This window comes from Ylistrum balloti, unplaced genomic scaffold (genome assembly GCF_031769215.1).
Source record: "Ylistrum balloti isolate Yb309-2 unplaced genomic scaffold, AGI_CSIRO_Ybal_v1 Utg370332, whole genome shotgun sequence".
Lineage (NCBI taxonomy): Eukaryota > Metazoa > Mollusca > Bivalvia > Pectinida > Pectinidae > Ylistrum > Ylistrum balloti.
In genome coordinates, this window is record NW_026782241.1 from 571,265 (window position 1) to 576,925 (window position 5,661).

Consider the following 5,661-nt stretch of genomic DNA (forward strand, 5'->3'; position numbering starts at 1 on the left):
CCAGACTAAAATATGACATTTGAATTGGGGCCTCCGCAATCTGCACATATTGTTTAGATAAGCTATCAAACTTTCTCAATTCTGACAAATGTGTTAAATGTTACCAAACTTTCCAATCTGAAGGCATAAACTACAAATACTTTTTATCTTTTAAAAATTGCACAGACAAGCACCTGTACATGCTCACACATCTCTGACTTGCCTTCAAACCTTGGTATTTCCGATACATTTGAATCAAAACTCCTTAAGCCAGGCATAAAAATTACCATACATCAAAACATGTAATGACGACACGTGAGTTGATACCCAGACTGTGCCACATCCTTATATAATGAATACATGCATAAATTGATTCACATCGACATGGATATGCCTGTGTAGTGCCCCGCAACAAGGACACGGATGAATAGATTCACACCCCTCAACAAGGACACGGATGCATTGATTCACACCCCTCGACAAGGACACGGATGAATTGATTCACACCCCTCAACAAGGACACGGATGAATTGATTCACACCCCTCAACAAGGACACGCTTGAATTGATTCACACCCCACAACAAGGACACGGATGAATTGATTCACATCCCGCAACTACACGGATGAATTGATTCAGGCCCCGCAACAAGGACACGGATGAATTTATTCACACCCCGCAACAAGGACACGGATGAATTGATTCACACTCCGCAACAAGGACACGGATGAGTTGATTCACACCCCTCAACAAGGACACGGATGAATTGATGCACACCCCGCAACAAGGACACGGATGAATTGACACCCCGCAACAAGGACACGGATGAGTTGATTCACACCCCTGTAGTGGGGACACACGTCCTGTACTGAAAACAGACGGATCAATATACACCTACCAATGGTCAGTCATGTCGGAAGAGGTATTGTGTGGTCAGTATGGATGGACGTGCCTTCGTGATGGAGTTGGTAACTACATCTCTGACACAGAGCCAGCATGTCCATCTCATCTGTAAGAGAGAGCAAGGTATCGACTTCTCAGTGGCAGACCTAAACGCAGTTGTGAGCACTTCAGCTATCATACGCATGCGAAATGTACGCAGAATAACAAGAAGGTGTCAGAAATTATTTCAAACTGTCTAATCATTACAGAAAATAAAAAAGGGAAACAAAATGTATTGTACAAGTCACGATTTTAACGATGTATTCGTTCCCTGACATATGATTTAGTTCAACTGATATGTCTTGTGTTGAAGGCTTTCAGTTTTTTGAGTTAGTGAACGTTTATGATTTAACATCTGATGCCAAATATACCACCTGCTTATTTCAGCAACATTTCTGATTCCGTTTTCGCGAATGCAACTTAACGTACTGAATCCCATAACGATCACTTCATCGTAAATGCTATAAAATCGCATTTTACATGGTAATGAATTACGTACCATCAGCTTGTCCACAAAGGGGACAAAGTAAAATTGCAGGAACTGTTCTACAAAAATTGCATATCTTGTCTTCGCATGTTGCTATGGAAACTGCTTTAGCGCAACATGGGTGTAATCTGCGATGGCAAGCCTTGCATAAAACCATAACTGTGAAAAGAAAAGAAATATATACATATATATATATGTATATATAAAGCGCTAGAAATAATACAGAAATTCAAAAGAATTCACAGTAAAACAGCTATTAATGTTCTATAGAAAAAGATTGCAATAAGGTCGAATTAAGTGATTGATTTTCAAAGATTCAACACAGTTGGGGGATTTTTTTTTTATAATTATCTTCAAATTATGAAATCATCCAAGTATGAAATAAGTGCTAGTTAAATGCGAGCAAGAGCGCTAGAGGAATTTAGGAAAAGAATGTCACAACATGATAAATTATAAAAATGGCAGAGACCTTAAAGATTTTGGAATGTCTCCGTTAAATAGAATATCAGACATTAGATGTCGATTGATGGGCAAAGAGAGACAACTCTTACTTCCACTGCACTCGGCGAACAACATTGCTTTGACTGACCTAAAACTATTCGCCTTCAAAGTTTATGTTGACGTTTGGCCCAGTCAATCTTGACACATTAAAAGAAAATCGTGCAAAATAGCAATTCAATGCACTCCATTATCTCGCAGACAAAAAAAGGAATGAACATGTAAAGAGAGATTTTGTTGTAAACTGTAAAAAGAAACATCACTTTATTATTATTATTATTTTAAGTTTTTTTTTCGCGAATTTTCATATCTTCAGATATTGGCAGTAAAATTTCAAACTTCGAAAAATGTTTTTGATCACTATCAGAGCTCGGTCCTAAGTTCGGCTTCGCGCATTGATCGAGTAAAAATGACGATACTAGTACTGGGCAGATGACTTATATATCAGCGTTCGCGCAAGTCATTAAAATGAATGTAGTATTATTTTCTACAATTGTGTAGCGTTGTTACTCCCACGTCTCTTATGCTTGAAAGACAAATTACAATCCAAGATTACCCGGTGATGTGATTACGTGTTTGATATTATTGCTTCTTATGCCGGATCTATCTAGCCCTAACTACTATCAAGCGCTGACTAGAAGTGAAGTTCCGAAATGACGTCGGATTTGGCAAGATTCTGAAATCATTCCGGCAGATTTAGACAATAACAATAGATGTTTAACAAAATACTTGTACAATATAATATTTGGATTTTCTCATATTTGATGTTTTAATGCATGGCGCCTGTAGTCACATTAATTAAATAAATGTACACGCTTGTTGACATCAATTTCCTCGGCGAATGTGCGAATGCTACTGTGATAAGCTTTCAAGATTCGACTCGCAAAAGTTACCTGTTCCACAGCTGATGATAGATACGTTTGGGAAATAGTTCAAACACCTGCCACATATTAGGGACCCATGACCGGAAATTGATGTCATCTTGAAAAATTCTGCTGTGGCTGCTGAAATGTCACTGCGTGTGTGCGCGTCATGTTTGACGTCATAACATAATGCGTGACATTTCGCGCATTCTTAGTCCCTATAGGCGACTGTTGTTTCTTTCGTATGTAATGACAGCATTTGGAATCATTCCAACAATCTATCCACAATTTAAAAAAAAAAATTAGTGTAACATTTTTTTATCTATGCCGCAACAAAAATACCAACAGCACGACAGACAGATTCCGGGACGAAAGCAATAAAAAAGACGAAACAGACAATACGATCACAAGATCATAAACATACGTGAGTTGAATTAGAGAGAAAGTATGGAAAAAAGACAACTATTTTTTCGAGCTTTCATGTGAAAAAACTACTAAGAGACTTCAATAATTCAATAAATTTAACAATTATTTGCGTTTGAAACGCATAAAACCAAAATTTCGTTGGAATAAAAAGGATTCTTTTGATTACCGGTGTATCTGATATCTGGTTTAAGGCTCGGGAACTTTCTGTCCTCTCTGCAACATTTGAAACACTGAAATGGAAAATATTGTACAACTATTTTGGGAACGTGATGAATTCCATAATATAATTCAAAGTCTAGATTATATTGTCCGAATCAAATCATTCCTTTATATAAAGTTGGCTTCTTTTTTTTTTATTTATCTGTGTTTTTTTTTTTCTGTTTATTTGTCTAACGGGTTCAATGTCCACTATTACGGCCTGTCAGCAGACGAGATTATGTCAGGTTATTCTGCATGTAAAAAAATACATACCGTTTACATAAATGGCGTGATCACTTACCTACGATATGCAATACAGTCTCCAGTCCATCACCCTTCTCTCCAAAACCCCTTTCCAATTGTGTAGTTCTTTATTTCTATATACTCGCCCCGCATATAGATATATATACATATCTTATTTTCCAAATAAGGTATTAAGCGATTAAGTGAACACCATTTCAAGGCCCTTTGTTCATGTGACAAACCCAACTTGTCACAAAAATCACACCTGGCTTCTTTTTGAAGACGTGTTATTATCTCACTTTTGTATTCTCTATATACAGTAGGGAAAATCTTAACCGCTGCGTTTCAAACCTATTCCTTTCAAGGCACTGTAATATAATAGTGCAACCGAAATAACTATATTTCAACTTTTTCCCGAAAATAATGGTTTGTATTTTGTCATTTTAAACACGAAAACCTCTCGGCAGGTTGTTTTATTAGTTGCATTAAATTTTAAGTAAAACAGCACCATATATTCAAATGAGCATACATCCGCACAGACGACTTTATGAAACTCATAGGAGAAATACCTCAAGGGGAGAATGGTGGGCGTGTCTTCGCCCCTCAAAAGGAGGCCATCAAACGTCACTCCCAGTACATTCACGGGAGGAGTCGCGTAGACTGGAAGCCAATCCATCAGTCTTTGTGTAAGCATAACAACATATTGGATTTCTCCCGATATTTTCGTTCTAACCCCACTAATTAAAAAACAACTTACTGTCCGGAGTCCCGTCGTAAATACCCTACAAGATAGAGCCAGGCATCCGTCACAATACCAGCAAAGCCCCATTACAGTGGTGTAACATGAACTGGCTGTGACTTAAGTAACTTTTCAGTAATACCGGGGGCCTAGGAGACAAGTAATGTAAATTCAAAGCAATCAAAAAACACTAGAAGATTGTCACGTGCCTTAAACTCCAAAGGTTCTTGGATCGAATACTCCTGTCGACGTGTCCTTTTTCTTAACGGTTAAAGGGAGACCCCAATGTATTTTTTTCTATTTTGTTTCATGCGAGAATCTTAAAAATAAGAAACAATTAAATCGTTGATTGTTTGAGATGTGAAATGAGGTGTAAACATAAATCTGTTCATTTTTACATGGTCTCCACTCACAAAAACACCAGTGTATCTCCTTCGAATGCAATTTTTCTCCATCAACTAAAAAAAATGTGGAATGACAGATATTTGTATCAGGAACTCTCTGGGACCACTCTCAATTAATTTAAAAGGATTAAAACAGAAAAACTAAATAAAAATGCTGTCATATATAAGGTTTAAATATATATAAATATATATACTTTATTTCCGTTTGAGAAACCGTGCCAGCTTTTTTATTACAACCTCTCTAGAGCAAATCTAAGTAACACAGAGGCAACTCTTATCACTGTCCTTGTGTTTGCCCCTTATACACTCGGAATCCAAATCTATTAATAAGAAAACTACAACCTTTTCGTGATAATTTAACTTTAGATTTACTCATACATGGCGATTCAATATTAAGCAACAATTTTATCTTATTTGTAAAAATCAGATAAAATTGTATAAACCAAAGCAAACGGTTTGACAGAATATGATGATGATGATGATGATGATGATGATGATGATGATGATGATGATGATGATGATGATGATGATGATGATGAAACCCATCGATATACGTGTCTTGTTAAAATCTTGCAAAATATATGAAACAAATTAAATACAAAAAACAAAACACGCTTCAGTGAAACATTTTATAAGCACGTGTCCTTCATTCTCATAAGATGTTGAGTACTGGTGTTTCGATTAAAGGACGCTAAATAAAAAGAAAACAAGAAAGTGGTCTTCCAACTATTTACTCGAATTCACGTTGCTCTTTTGACATTTTGGATTAAAAATTATTTTCTTAGTGTCTGTATCCGACATTTTTATCTGCTACACTAAGCATTTCCGTTTCCGTATACGGGGCCTCCCTTAAGGTCACGTGATACATACACAAACACGGCCA